This window comes from Jaculus jaculus, chromosome 2, assembly GCF_020740685.1.
Source record: "Jaculus jaculus isolate mJacJac1 chromosome 2, mJacJac1.mat.Y.cur, whole genome shotgun sequence".
Lineage (NCBI taxonomy): Eukaryota > Metazoa > Chordata > Mammalia > Rodentia > Dipodidae > Jaculus > Jaculus jaculus.
In genome coordinates, this window is record NC_059103.1 from 176001587 (window position 1) to 176016221 (window position 14635).

The 14635-nt window shown below is 38.3% G+C and overlaps 1 pseudogene; it reads left to right on the forward strand.

The window, feature by feature from the left end:
• The first annotated feature begins 3521 nt into the window (after window positions 1-3521).
• Window positions 3522-14375, forward strand: LOC101606167 (annotated as a pseudogene).
• Window positions 14376-14635: the final 260 nt, after the last annotated feature.

The following is a 14635-nucleotide window of genomic DNA, read 5'->3' on the forward strand; positions in this document are numbered from 1 at the left end:
CAATTAAGATGTTTTCCAGTTCTTTCATTGCTTGTTTTCTCAGAGGTGAAATTTGGATTTGAAGAAAGGAAGACCTTGCCAGGTAACAGCCATGGAAAAGGGAAAAAGCAAAGGTTCTGTGAGTCTGCTACAGTGCTGCTATGTGGTCGAGGTATTTATAGCCTGGTTCATTGACTTTCTTCATCATTAATAATACTGAGTGAATATGTTAAGTTGGAGATGTACCCATGAGTACTGCTTTGACCTTACTGCAGTAACCTTGTTTGACAGGGATATTATAATCACCCTCTCATTTTATCCTTAGGATTCTATTAAAAAGGCAAGAAAAGGAAAGGCAGAAAAAGAAACATTCAAGTTCTTTGTTGTGCAGAGGAAATTAAGTAAAATTTTATTTATAATATAGCATGGACTGGAATTTGAGAAAAAAATTTAAGCATTCTCAGGCATAATTCCCAACTTGTACCTATAATATTAGAAGATATTTAAAAGTAAGTGGAAAAGAAGTGATAAATTTTGGAAGTTAATTTATTTCTTATATTAGGGATAGACTTTCAGAAGAATAAGGCAGCAAATATTTTGTTTACTAATAATTTTTCAATCTCCATTTTCACCCACAATATCCTAATATCGTTTTGCAATAATTTTTTCTACTTTAAAATGTCCACATCAAAATCATATATTCAAAGTGAATTCCACCCTGTTAATTGAGGGAGAGATTTTTTGAAATATCTAGTAATCTTTGAATCTTAACCACTTATGCAGGCTGAAATGGAGTTGATAAGTGGGAAGAAGCAAGACAGGAAGAAATGTAAGAATTCATTCATCCCTTCCTCATAGTATAATTTGGGCAGTTGTGCACTAAATATCTGTGTTTCTCCAGGGAATCAATCCTACAGTTTCAGGCAGTGAAAGACATTTTTGAATCCTGTCCAATAGCTTCCCACCTTTCTTGGCCACCGAGAATAGGGCTAGGCAAATAATCAATAGCATTTTTATCTCTATGTTTGCTTAGCATTATACTAGGAGTGTGTGAGGAAGGATGCCAGGAAGTGTATATATGGTGCATTGATATGGGTACACACTCTATTCTTGCTCTTGACTTATTCTCAGAGGTCTTCTTTCTCAGGAGAACAGCTGGATGAGTTTTCTCTTCCCTTAGTAAAGTGATGCCAAGTGTTGGTTTCTGAAACTGTCCCCTTGATACATGCCTTTGTTTCCTGAGTGACCCAGGTATCTACCACTCAGGATGAACCACAATATAACTGCTTTCTTCATTTGTTCAGCTGCCAACAGATGCTTGGGATTCTCTGGTGCACTTACCAACAAATAAAGTTTTGAAAGCAAGTATTTCAAATACTCAGCATTACTTTCTCAATGAGACCTTTTTGGAAAAATGTTGAATTCTGATTTAGAAGGAAAAAAATCACTTTAAAATTGAGACACTTAAAATTGAGACAATTTAATTCAAAATATAGTATGATTAATTTATGTTTCTCTTATTATTGAATTTTTAGTGATTCATTCAATTAACCATTTACTCAAAAATATTTAAATGCTTCCTATTTACTAAATGTTGTGCTAATTGCTAAAATATAAGTAGAAGGTGACAAGTTACATTATGCCATTTATACAAACATGAAATGGTGAATCTACATCATATAACTTTTTTCATTTTCAGACATTAGTACAAAATATTTTAGTGCATTAAAAAATTATAAAAGTACCCTTGGTAACAAACCTATAATTCTGTCACCCAGGTGGCAGAGGAAGGAGGATTTTATGTTTGATGCCAGCCTGAGCTGTGTAGAAAAATCCTGTTCTCCTAACATAAATAAAAGGTAACAAATAAGTAAGAACTTTTGAGGAGTCACAGACTGTGGTTGGATATGGTATTGAGTGTTGTGGAGCAGTGCACTGGAGTACTTGCCTTCCAGTAGGATCTGCAATTTCAACATAAAGTTACTAGTAACATGATACAGAAATCAGAGCAATGAAGTACTATGAGAATTTGCAGAGAGAGAACATTATCAAAGAGTGGGAGAGGATTATAATGGAAAAGATATGAAAAAAGTTTCTTGAAAGAGGAAGAATTGAAATTGAAGCTAATATACAATACTTTGAGATTAGTCCAGGGGAGAAGCTGGTAGCTGGCAAAGCCTTATTGAACTGAACAAACCAACACTAAAATAAATGCATGGGGTGGTTCTTTAAGAAGAAGAAAAAAAATGGTATACATTAAGAGTTAAATCTCCACATGCAGGAAAGGCCATGTTGATTTAAGTAACAGGTTTAAGTGGCATGTAGGAATGGAAATTTTCTGACAGTTCAGTTTTCAAAAAGGAGGGCTGAAGAGATGGCTTACGGTTAAGCACTTGCCTGTGAAGCCTAAGGACCCCAGTTCAATTCCCCAGGACTCACGTTAGCCAGATGCACAAGGGGGCACATGCATTTGGAGTTCATTTGCAGTGGCTGGAAGCCCTGCCACATCCATTCTCAATCTCTCTCTCTCTCTCTCTTTCTCTGTCACTCTCAAATAAATAAATGAACAAAATTTTTTTTTAAAAAAAGTAAAGTTGGTGCCGATAGTTGTCTCTATTGGACATGAAAGAGTTTGGAGACCAGTTAGGCAATGACAGTAATAGGTAGGACATAAAGTAGTATAGATTCCCAATAAGGTACAGGACATGGTAACAAAGGAGTGAATTGATTAGAGAGAGTTACTTCAGACACAACCAATTTCAGTCAAATCTGATGCTAGTAGTCCTGGGGTCCTTTATAATGTATAACTGAGAGGGATGTTCTAAGGGACACTTTCTTTTAAAAGAAATATATTTATTTGAGAGAAAGAGAGAGAGAGAGAGAGAGAGAGAGAGAGAGAGAGAGAGAGAGAGAGGAAGTATGAGGATGCCAAGGCCTCTAGCCCCTGCAAATGAACTCCAGACACATGCTCCAACTTGTGTATCTGGCTTTTGTAGGTACTGAGTAATAGAACCTGGGTTCTTAGACTTCACAGGCAAAATGCATTAACTATTAAGCAATATCTTTAGGTCAAAGGGCCAATTTCTAATAACTATGTCCTACAACTGAGTCACAGATGCTGGTAGAAGTGAAGGTCTTTAATCATGGGGGACCAAACAGGGTGCTCAAAGCACCACATTCTAATACCTATGGCCTATGTTTGAGTCACAGATTAGATTTTGTTTTTTTTTTTAAGAAAAGTACTTTAGAAATTGGTTGATACAACGTAATGGTAATGAATTGATGACAATTTGGAAAAGTGAAATTTGAATTAATAAGTAAAGCCAATTCACACTGTCATTACAGAGCTTAAAATCGGTCCCCTAAATAAAGGAGAAACATACTTCTTCTTTATTGGTTTGTCAGAAACAAATCGATATTTCTCTGCTGCAAAAGACTATGAAAGTGTTTTCTTATCTTGTTAGTAAAAAGAATGACCAGCATTTAATGCACACTTGGTATATGCCTGGACTGCTCCATATAGGCTAGAAAGCACAGTGAGAATGCAGACCCTGTACATCCGGCAGAAGATGGTCTTGATCAAAGCAGCAGGCTCATCTTCACTTAAAGATGACATAGGTGAAAAGACTGGAGCTTTATATCTTTATTTTTTGGTATGTTGTTATTTGCCATCTTTTTGTTTGAATACACATCATGCAGCAATCCTAGTGCTAGAACAGAAAATAAAAGGGAATATTCTGCAATTTCTAGTTGGCCATATGGCTTTTTTTGAGCCCTGAGCTTCAATGATTTTTCAAAATATATTATTTTTTTTTTCTGCACCACAGCTCAGACTTGCTAAATCCAGAAATTGAAACATTCTGAAAACCAAATCATTTCAGGGTGAATCAAAGCTCTTGGAACATTGCCCTAGGATTTTGAAGATAGTGTTTAATATGAAAAATGTTCCAATTTTACAGGAAATCCCAATTATGCAAGGTTGCCCCAATCATATTCCCCAGATCCTGGCTTTACTGGTGACGAGGCAGAAGGGTATAGGTGAAGGTGAAGGTCACCAGGACCCCCTGTCATTGAGCCAGCACTGCTTTTCTTTAGGGGTGAGGGGATCTGAGGCTGGGGACTGTTTCTCACTCTACCTTAACTTCTAGAAATGGGCACCTCCTTTATTCCCTTGTCACCAGTGTCTTTTCTGGCTACCATGTTAGGACAGCAGCTCTGTCTATCTGTGTTTGAGCAAGAGAATCTACTGACCAGACCCTCTCCTAGTCTGTGTTTGTTGCTTGTTGGCGCTCTGTAGAGCTTGTGATAAACCGACGTGATGGGAAAAAATAAGAAACATAAACACATCTTCAGGCTGGGAGCTTTGAGTCATGGAGGCTGATTCTAATGATGAATCCTATAACCTGGATACAAGTTATAAAATGCTAGAATACCTCAGTTTATTTTCTTTTGTTTTTGACTTGTGTGCTTGCATTTGGGCTGTATGCATGCATGCATGCATGTGTGTAGACATGTGTGTGTGTGTGTGTGTATGTGTGTGAGTGCATGCATGTGTATGTGTGTGTGTGTGTGTGTGTGTGTGTGCATGCCCTTGAAGCATCCTATGTACCCACCTTCAATGCAGGTCACTTTCTTGCAGTGGCCTGATTAGATTGTCAGGTGTCCAACTCCATTGCTCTTCAGCCTGTTTTTAAGCCACAGAGTCTCCTTTTATTAATACCAGAGCTTGTGGGGCTCCAAAGATACTTGTTTTTGCTCCCTTGTGTGGGTACTGGATTTTCAGACGTGCATAGCCATGTTCAGCTATTTTATATGGGATCTGAAAATTTTGAACTCAGGCAATCTCAAGCCCCCTCAGGTCCTCATTCTTAGAAGCACACTTAACCACTAAGCCATTTCTGTAGCCCACACTTCATTTTTATCATCCATAGTGTGAAGGTAATGAAATACTCTCAAGGAAGTATGATGATATTCTAGCTTGCCATCTGTGTATCCTGTGCTTTGTTTATGTACCTCAGTTTCCCCTCATTCAAGAAATTCATATTTAACATACATGAAATGTATATCTAAGCAAAGATTTAAAATTGACCTCAATTAAAGTTTGCTAGAATCTATGAAGGAATTTGGAACCATAGTTGGAGCTGGGAAACAAGTCAGAACCATATCCAAAAAAGGGAGCCTGCTCTACATTATCAAGTTCCCTCCAGTCAGAGGCTGTAAGAGGGACTACACCTAATAAAATCTCTCTAAAGTAACAATGGTTATCTCATTTATCTGGTGCTAACTTCACTCTCCATTGGAGAATTTGCTTCTCTTTTTCAGATGGATGCAGATCCTGAGGAAGGAATCAGCCCATCACACATCAACAGGGCCCCAGCTGAAACCAAGAGTAATTGGGGGAGATGAGTAAGAGTACTGTTTTCTTGGTGGACCTGGCACCAGCCCAAGGGTGAAGGAGATAGACACAGAGAACACTCAGCTACTACCAAACCAGACATCCAGAGACACAGAGGATCCCAAGGCCTCGTCACTGAAGCAGACCTAAAATGAGCCCAACATGGCTCATGGAAATTTGTTGAAGAGGGGGCAGAAAGATTGTTAGAGGCACACCTTGGGTCATTATGCCTCTTACCCATAACTGATGGCTAACCCCACAATGCATGACCCATATTTCCCAAACAGGAGGATCCCTGTGAAGGGGGGAGGACAGGGAGGAGGCTAAGGATGGTATCAACATAACTGTATACACACTGTGTACATAACTAATAAAAAAAAAATCTGTGACCATACTTCTTTCCACAGTGCTACTAGACAGTAGAGGGCGATATTGGTGTGCATGGACTTAACTATAAATTCCAGGCAGAAACTCCAAAAGTAATGATGGCATCATGGGAATGGTTCTGTTATTATCTTGAAAAATAGCCAGATGATTTATTTTTTATATCAAATTGGTTTCTAAAGTCTTTAATTACTCAAAAATTTTAGACAATAAATAGGCAACATCAGCCTTTCCAGAAATGTTACTCCTAGATTCAAATGACATATTTGGGGTTTTCCCAAATCCTGCTTTTTGGTCCAAATTGAGACTAAAGAGCAGAATAAGGATATAATGTAAAAATCACTCTGACATGGATGGTGTGCAGACACCCCAAGAGGGAGGTACTGCCTTTTACTAGACTTGGCTTCTCCAGTAAGAGTGGACTTTTTAATGCTCTCCCCTTATTTTTTTGCATACTAGCATTTTTCAGCAACATTGAATACTACCAGCTGTTTTAACGATGGGTTCTGAGTTGGTTAAGGATGAGTTATTTTCTCATCCAGTAAAATAGAGTAGTGTCTTGGGGAAGCACATGAAAGGAATGTGTTATTTCCGTCCTTAACTCTGTACTTTCACAAAATTACTGAGTGTGTAGGCCTTTTTTTCTTTTCTTTTTCACAATCAAGTACTTTCAGGAACATGGTTATTTGAATAAACTCCTAGTGCTTGTAACAACAGCAACCTGACTCATCAGGTTTGAACATGGCACAGTCGATTCTAGGGAAAAGACCCAAGTTTTTATCTCTACGTTCATCTTACATCTGTGTTCAGAGTTCACAATGGGTCCACACTTACCGACAACACCTCTACTGTCTGGTAACCCTGTGGAGAGAAGTTTGCTGACAGATTATTGAAGTCCCAAGCCATTGACACTTCTCAAATGAAGATACTGGGCAAGAAATAAAATTCAAATTTATGTGTCTGCCTGCATTTGTGTGTCTTGTTCTTCATCGTGTTACGCCCAGCTAGTCACCAGTAATTCTACTAAAATGTACTGTGAGAAATGGTCATTTGGAGAGTACAGACTCAGTTTTAAATATTATGCTACTATTCAATGGCTTGGTGGAGTCTTGAACCTCAGTTTTCATATCTGAGAAATGAAAAGTAGTAATGATAAGTATAATAGGCACTGGGCTAAGAGCTCCACTTACATTCCTCAATTCAGTTTTATTCAGCTTACTTAATATACTCGTGTTCTTTATTTGTTTAGTATAAAGAAATTGAGACACAGTAAATTTAAGGAACATGTTGAGAGTTGTATTCCTCGTAAGTGGTAGAGTTTTGGAGCTAACCTGTTAACTATGCTATGCAGTGCTCCACGATAATTGATAATTCCAACAGTACTAGCTTAAGATTTACATATGAAAATGAGCTATCAGCCAGAGGAGAGTCATGCACTATTAATACATTAAATAAATGTTGCTTCTCTTTACTTCTCTGATTTTGAGTAATTTTAACCATCAGATGAAAGAAACAGCCATCTAAAATGATGACCTCTGCCGAAAGAGGATCCTGTCTTAGCTTCCTATAACAATTACGTGATTGTTTGTTTGGCAGGGAGGAACAACTTGTAGGTGCGCTCATATGACGGACAAAGGAACAAATTAGACACCCTTGGATTTGTTCTGAAGCTTGAAAACCTTCATGGAAAAATGCACATTAAAGGGAGTTTTTCCCTGTCTTAAGTAGTGCCCATTTTAATCATAACCTATGGAAGAAAATTTAAATGTAAAAAGGTGAAAATTAAAGAACTATAAATAACAACAAATGACTACCTTGTAAATACAAAGCCACATTCACTCCAAGGACTGTTATGTCTACAAACTATTTGAACAACAGTTAATAAGCACATTCCCAGTGAAAGCAAACGCTAACTGATGTTTCATCTGAGTGAACCCTTTGTTGAGCCTGTTCAGAAACGTAGAGCTGGGAGATAGGGATTTCTGTGCTTTTTACATTAAGATGAGCACATGTGCCCACCAAAGAAAATGAAGAGTTTTTCAAGTTCCCCAAATATTCCTTTGCTAATATTCATCTCTGTCAAAAAATAATAGTGTGCTCTGCTTGGATTAGCTGAACATTCATCTATCTTTCTTGATGGTTTTCCTTTTCTGTGTATTCTCCTCCCAAGATAACCCACATGTGGGACACAGGCTGCTGAAACTTTGATTCCTGTGTTGTTTGTTAGGCTTGCCTTATGGACTTTGTGGCCTAAAGTAGGGCTAACACAGTTCAACCTTGTCTCTTCCTGTACAGCAAGGGCAGGCTAGCAACTTTTTTTTTTTTTTTTTGTAACTATTATCCTGATGTCTGCCTGTCCTCTACAATCTTTGTGTGGTATATTTGCATGTATGTGGCTACACATATTTGTGGGTGTGTGTGCACATTTTGGTGTGATATGAGTATCTTGTTCAATGACTTCTTTTCTTATTTTTTGAGACAGGCTCTCTCACTTAACCTGTAATTTAACAGTTTGGTTAGAATATCTGCCAACGAACTCCAGGATCCTTGGGCTTCATCTCCCCAACACTGGAATTACAGGTGTCCACTGCCACTTCCAATATTTTATATTTGTGCTGGGGATCCAATCTCAGGTGTCATACTTGCATGGCAATCACATTACTGACTGAGCTGTCTCCTCAAGCCCTCATCCTCTATATGCTTAACTGTAAACCTAAGACTACAGGACTAAGTATTTGGGCTTGTATTTAAAAAAAAAAATAGACTATTTGTCCTTTAGGTCACAGGCAATGAAAACAAATATAAATATTAAGTAATATAATTTATTATTTTGAGGACAAATATGACTAGTTCAGATCATACTGTTTTATATGAAAATGAACATACTTTTTAATAGTTGGCACAGGAATGTGCTCAAAAGTGATTACAGCTTACATTAAAGGAGTAGACTTGATTGTTTGGTTTCCAAATATTCTGGTTTCAAAATTCTAGCTTGAAGAGTTACTATGTTGGACTATGGATACATTCCTCAGCTTTTTTGAGTTGTATGGACTTCATCTATAAAGAAAGGAAACATGGGGCTGGAAAGTTGGCTTGGGAGTTAAGGCACTGGTCTACAAAGCCAAAGAACCCAGGTTCAATTCCTCAGGACCATAAGCCAGATACACAAGGTGGTACATGCATCTGGAGTTAATTTGTAGCAGCTGGAGGCCTTGGCATGCCCATTCTCTTTCTCATTCTCTGCCTCTTTCTGTCTCTCAAATAAGTAAATAAAAATATTAAAACAAAAGAAGGGAAACATGATAATTTGATGAAGTTGTTTTCAATAGTGAGATGATGGACAAGAATTTTTGCAGAGATCCTAGTGAAATTAAATGTATGGCATATACCCTGTGATCATTTCAGTTTATAAAGACTTGAATACAGATATTGAATGCATTTCAGTTACACATTACTTGAGCCTTGTTTTCTGTAGCCTAGACATAAAGGTTCCCAGAAGGAAATCTGTACCTCATAGCTATTTATTTTAATATACTTGAGGGAGCAAATTCCACAGTTTTTCCCCAGAGGTATACATTATCCAGATGAATCATTTTAGTTGTCTCTTTGAAGAAAGCAAAGTTCAAAAGAGAAAGGATTTTGCTCAGGATTAGTCAATGGCCGAGCAAGGTTTTAAAACTGTCAGTCTTAGACATTACATTGCCCTGCCACCCTCCCCAAAGAGTTAAAATATCATCCAAATACCATCAGATACTACAAGTCTAGACGATGACAAACAGATTCAGACTTCTTATGTCAAAAGCACAGCTCATAACCCACAACCCTATGGTGGATACCAGTAACCCTACTGTGAAAGACCCTTAGCACAATGGAGGCAAGAAGGAAGAGAATGGGACCAAAATATGATTTATCCACATAAAAGTTTCTAATTAATAAAAAATATTAAAAATTTAAAGAATAAATAAAAATAAAAGTAAGGATAAGGAGAATATTTCAAAACATACCTACTACCTTTAAGACCTTTTAAATAGTTTAGTTGTCACAAGTATGAAATTTAAAAAAAATTTTGATTCGACAAATCCTCACATGTCTTTATTTTGATGATTTCCCCTGTAGTAAGAATATAGCCAAATTACTTCTTTAAGCTTTTCTTACATTTTTATGTTCATACTAATTACACTGTGTACAAAGGAGTTTCATGTATGTTTACAAAACAAACCCTTACTATACTTTTGTAATTACAAAGTCTGCCACTAAATTACTGTTTCATGTGTTTGTGTTTCAATTATTAACTGTGGCGGCATATAACTAAAGCTGAGAACATGTCATTTCTATGATAATAAGTGAACGCAATTAGCAGCCTATCTATTCCTCACACAAAATATATTCATTTGCATTCTGTCTCCTTGTATTATTTAACTGTATTTAGGCCAAGTCATGTCATTTTTTTTCTGTTACTTTTTTTTCCCATGTAGAGAACTCTGTCTTATTTTGAAAGTGTTTTCATGATGTCTAAATAAACAATGGGATGAGGTGATGAACCCAGGCAAATATTTCAGTCATTTAGTTGTGTCCTGATTTTCCTCTTAAAGCTCCAAAGCATCAGGTATATGATCATTATGTTTAAATTCATGAGATGTGTCTATAATATAAGCTTTTCAAATAAATTATATTTTTTTATCAATTTATTTTCTTGAGTGGTGAGCCAAGTGTCTTTATTACTTGTAGTCTATAGGGAATAGGAAAGTAGCTATAATTGTCTGGGCTGTATTCACTTTATATTAACCAGAACTTTTTGGGTGATAGGTAATGCAAATTCAGCTAAAAAAATATAAGCAAACCATAAATTAATGCAGGGAATTTTGAATTTCACAGAAAACTCACACAAGAATGCAGCTGAACCCAAGAAATATGATGCACTCAGAAACTCAAAACTTGGGGCTTGGTTCAGTGGTGGAAGGGGCTTGCTATTCCTCAACATCTATGTGTTGTCCTGATGCAAAGTGGAGCATGCATCTGTGATCTCAATATGCGTAGAATCACGGAAGGCAAACTCAGGAGAATTCAAAGTTTGATGACCATCAAGACTGGTGATCATTTGCAGTAGCAAAAGACCCTATCTCAAAGAAGATGGAGGAGGACCACAGACAACCTGTTGTCCTCTGCCCTCGACACATGTGCCCTAAAACCCATCTTTGGGCTGGAGAGATGGCTTAGCAGTTAAGCACTTGCCTGTGAAGCCTAAGGACCCCGGTTCGAGGCTTGGTTCCCCAGGTCCCACGTTAGCCAGATGCACAAGGGGGTGCACACGTCTGGAGTTCGTTTGCAGAGGCTGGAAGCCCTGGCACGCCCATTCTCTCTCTCTCCCTCTATCTGTCTTTCTCTCTGTGTCTGTCGCTCTCAAATAAATAAATAAAATTTAAAGAAAAAAAAACAAAATAAACCAAAAAAACCATCTTTCCATTTTCTGAGTGTTTGCTTCATTCTTCTTTATCTTCTGCCTTATTCTACTTTGATATACTATTCATCTATAACCACAGGGTAGAGTCACCTTGTTCCTCCATGGCTGCTCCTTCTGAAACCTTATAGACTGACCACTCACCTGTGATCATGAGGGGAAACTGCTAATAAAAGGCATGTTCATCAGGCAGACCAATCTACAATCACACATGCCTGTACAAATCAATGGTACATACAAGAAACTAAAAATGGGGGCTGGAGAGATGGCTTAGCGTTTAAGCTGTTGCCTGTGAAGCCAAAGGACCCTGGCTCGAGGCTAGATTCCCCAGGACCCACGTTAGTCAGATGCACAAGGGGTAACATGTGTCTGGAGTTCATTTGCAGTGGCTGGAAGCCCTGGAGTGCCCATTCTCTCCCTCTCTCTCCCTCTCTCTCTCTCTCTCTCTCTCTCTCTCTCTCTCTCTCTCTCTCTCTCTCCCTCTCTCCCTCTTTCTCTCTGTCTGTCACTCTCAAATAAATAAACAAAAACAAAATTAAAAAAAGAAAAGAAACCAAAAATGTTTGCAAACACTGCCTGCTTAGTGTTGGCTGTGTTCTCAAATTAAGTGAAAGCAAACAAAATATTATAATGTAGGCAAGGACTGTGCTTTCACTAAATGTCGTCAAATAACCACTGCTTCTGAGCTATTACCTTTGAGCAAGGTACTGTGCTAGAAGCTTTAAATGCATAATTAAATTTAATTTGTACAATACTATAAATCAGAAAATACTATTATCCACATATAATAGTAATAATATACAAGTACTATAGCATGATGAAAAGAAGGCTACAAAAGGGCAAAAAGCCATCTTAAAATTGCTCAGCCATGAAGTGGCATGGTAGATTCATCCTGCAAGCGTCAGGGCTGCACACAGCATACTGTTAACTACCACGGAGTTTATAATTGCATTTGATTTTCATGGTTGTGGCCTTTGTTCAAGGTCAATTCCCAAAATCTAAGCATCCAGAACATTCTATGGTGCCATATTTTGATGGATTGAGATAAAGTGGCAGGTGATAAAATTATGCTAATTACAAAGGAGTTATAATTGTAGCAGGAATTGTCTCAGATAGTTCTCAGCACTTGTGTCTGAGTGATTTGGTTTCATCTGCCAAGACTCTTCCTTTCTAATGTCTACTTTCTTTATGTAATGTTTGTCTTCTCTTGTCCCTGAAAATGGGATTTTTATCTTTATTATCCTGTGGGTTTTTTTTTTTTAACTTTAAAATGTAAAAGCCATAACCCAAAACTAAAATACTTGAATGAAATCTAAACATCCAAGCAAAACCAATAATTATAGAATATAGTTTTAATGCCACCCTCATGCATATGAATATTGACCATAAGTCATATTTGCTTTAGGACATATTTAGGAGCTAAATAGATAAAAGAATAGAAATAGTGCAGATCATGTTATAAAGTCATACTTTCCTCTTGAGTATCCCTTTCTTACCCAGTGTATCTTTAGATCAGAATTTTACCTATTAACACAAATATATTTGTTAACTATATAGCATATATTTTGAAATTTACATGATTGCTACCAGATGAGAAGAAAGATAGAACTGTGCTCTTTGCTTTTTTTTTTTTTGAGACTTAGGTTCTCTATGCAAGCCTTCCTATTTCAGACTCTTGAGTTGAGGTTAAGAGGTACATCACCACACCACACCAGTTCTTTGTTCTTCTTTAAATACAGTGCTGAGGGTTTGAATTTTTTTCTTTTTGTTTTTCGAGGTAGGGTCTCACTCTATCACAGGCTGACCTATAATTCACTATGTAGTGTCAGGGTGGCCTTGAATTCACGGTAATCCTACCTCTGTCTCCCGAATGCTGGGATTAAAGGCATGTACCACTAAGCCAGGCCAAGGGTTTGAAATTTTTATTGATAAATGCAATTTATTTTAGCATTGAATAATATTTTAACAGAGTATTACAGAAATTATTGTTGTTAAGCCATTAGTTAAGATATTTTCAAGATTTAACTATGTAGCAATCTCCCTATAACTTTATACAAATATCTGCAGGTTGTGTGTATACTTTTAGCTGTAGAATTTCTTTAGTTTTCATTCTTTAAAAAAAAAAAATACAGGTAGGGTTTCTCTCTAGCCCAGACTGACCTGGAATTTACTATATAGTCTCAGAGAGGCCTCAAACTCACAATGATGCTCCTACCTCTGCCTCCTGTGTGCTGGAATTAAAAGTGCGTTCCACCATACCAGCAAGATGTAGAATTTCTAAGCATTAATCTGGGTGCAATGTACATTTTTACCGTTAGGTACCGTCAAAGTGCTCTTCAAGCGGGGGAAGGCGGCGGGCCTGACCAGGCTGTGCGGCAGCGAGCGCGGGCCTGCGCTGAGCCGGCCCCGGAGGGCCAGTATGGGGCTGCTCGAGCCGTGCCGAGCAAGTGTTCGGTACCGCCGACCTCTACCGGGTGCTGGGCATGCAGCGTTGGCCTCCAACGGCCAGGTGAGGCGGGGCTACCCCAAGGTGTCCCTGTAAGTGCACCCAGACTGAGTGGACGACATCCACAAGGAGGACGCCACCCGCCGCTTCCAGATCCTGGGGAGAGTCTATGAGGTTCTCAGCGACAAGGAGCAGCCCTGTATGATGAGCAGGGGACAGTGGACGAGGACGCTGCGGGGCCCAACCAAGCCCGGGACTGGGAGGAGTATTGGAGGTTGCTCTTTAAAAAGATATCACTAGAAGACATCCAGGATTTTGAAAAGACATACAAAGATTCTGAACACGAGCTGGCTGATGTTAAACAGGCCTATCTGGACTTCAAGGGCGACATGGACCAGATCATGGATTCTGAGCTTTGTTTGCAGAACTCAGAAGAACCCAGGGTAAGGAGCATCATTCAAGAAGCCATCGACTCGGGAGAGGTCCGGTCCTATAATGACTTTGTCAGTGAGTCAAAGCAAAAGATAAGCGCAAGGAAAAGGGGGGCTCAGGAAGAGGCTAAAGAAGCAGAATTGGTTCGGAAAGAGTTGGGATTCAGCGAAGGACTGGATAACTTGAAAGCAGTTATTCAGAACAGACATAGGGATCGGCAAAAGGAAATGGACAATTTTCTGGCTCAGATGGAAGCAAAATACTTCAAACCTTCCAGAGGAGGAGGGGAAAAAAAAAAAAAAAAAAAAAAAAGAAAAAGAAAAACAGCTCTCAAGAAAGAGAAGAAATAATGGATTTTTCTTCTCTTCAAAGGTCCTTAAGTATTACCTGGTGTCGTGGTATGCATGGTACCAATGTAAAGGTTGTCTTTAGAGCGGTGGTTTTTCATGCCTAAATTACTCACATTGACTAAGCCAACAAGAATTTCTCTACTTTATCTTGATTATTTCCTCGAATTGACCTGGCATCGCGTAAAGTCCTC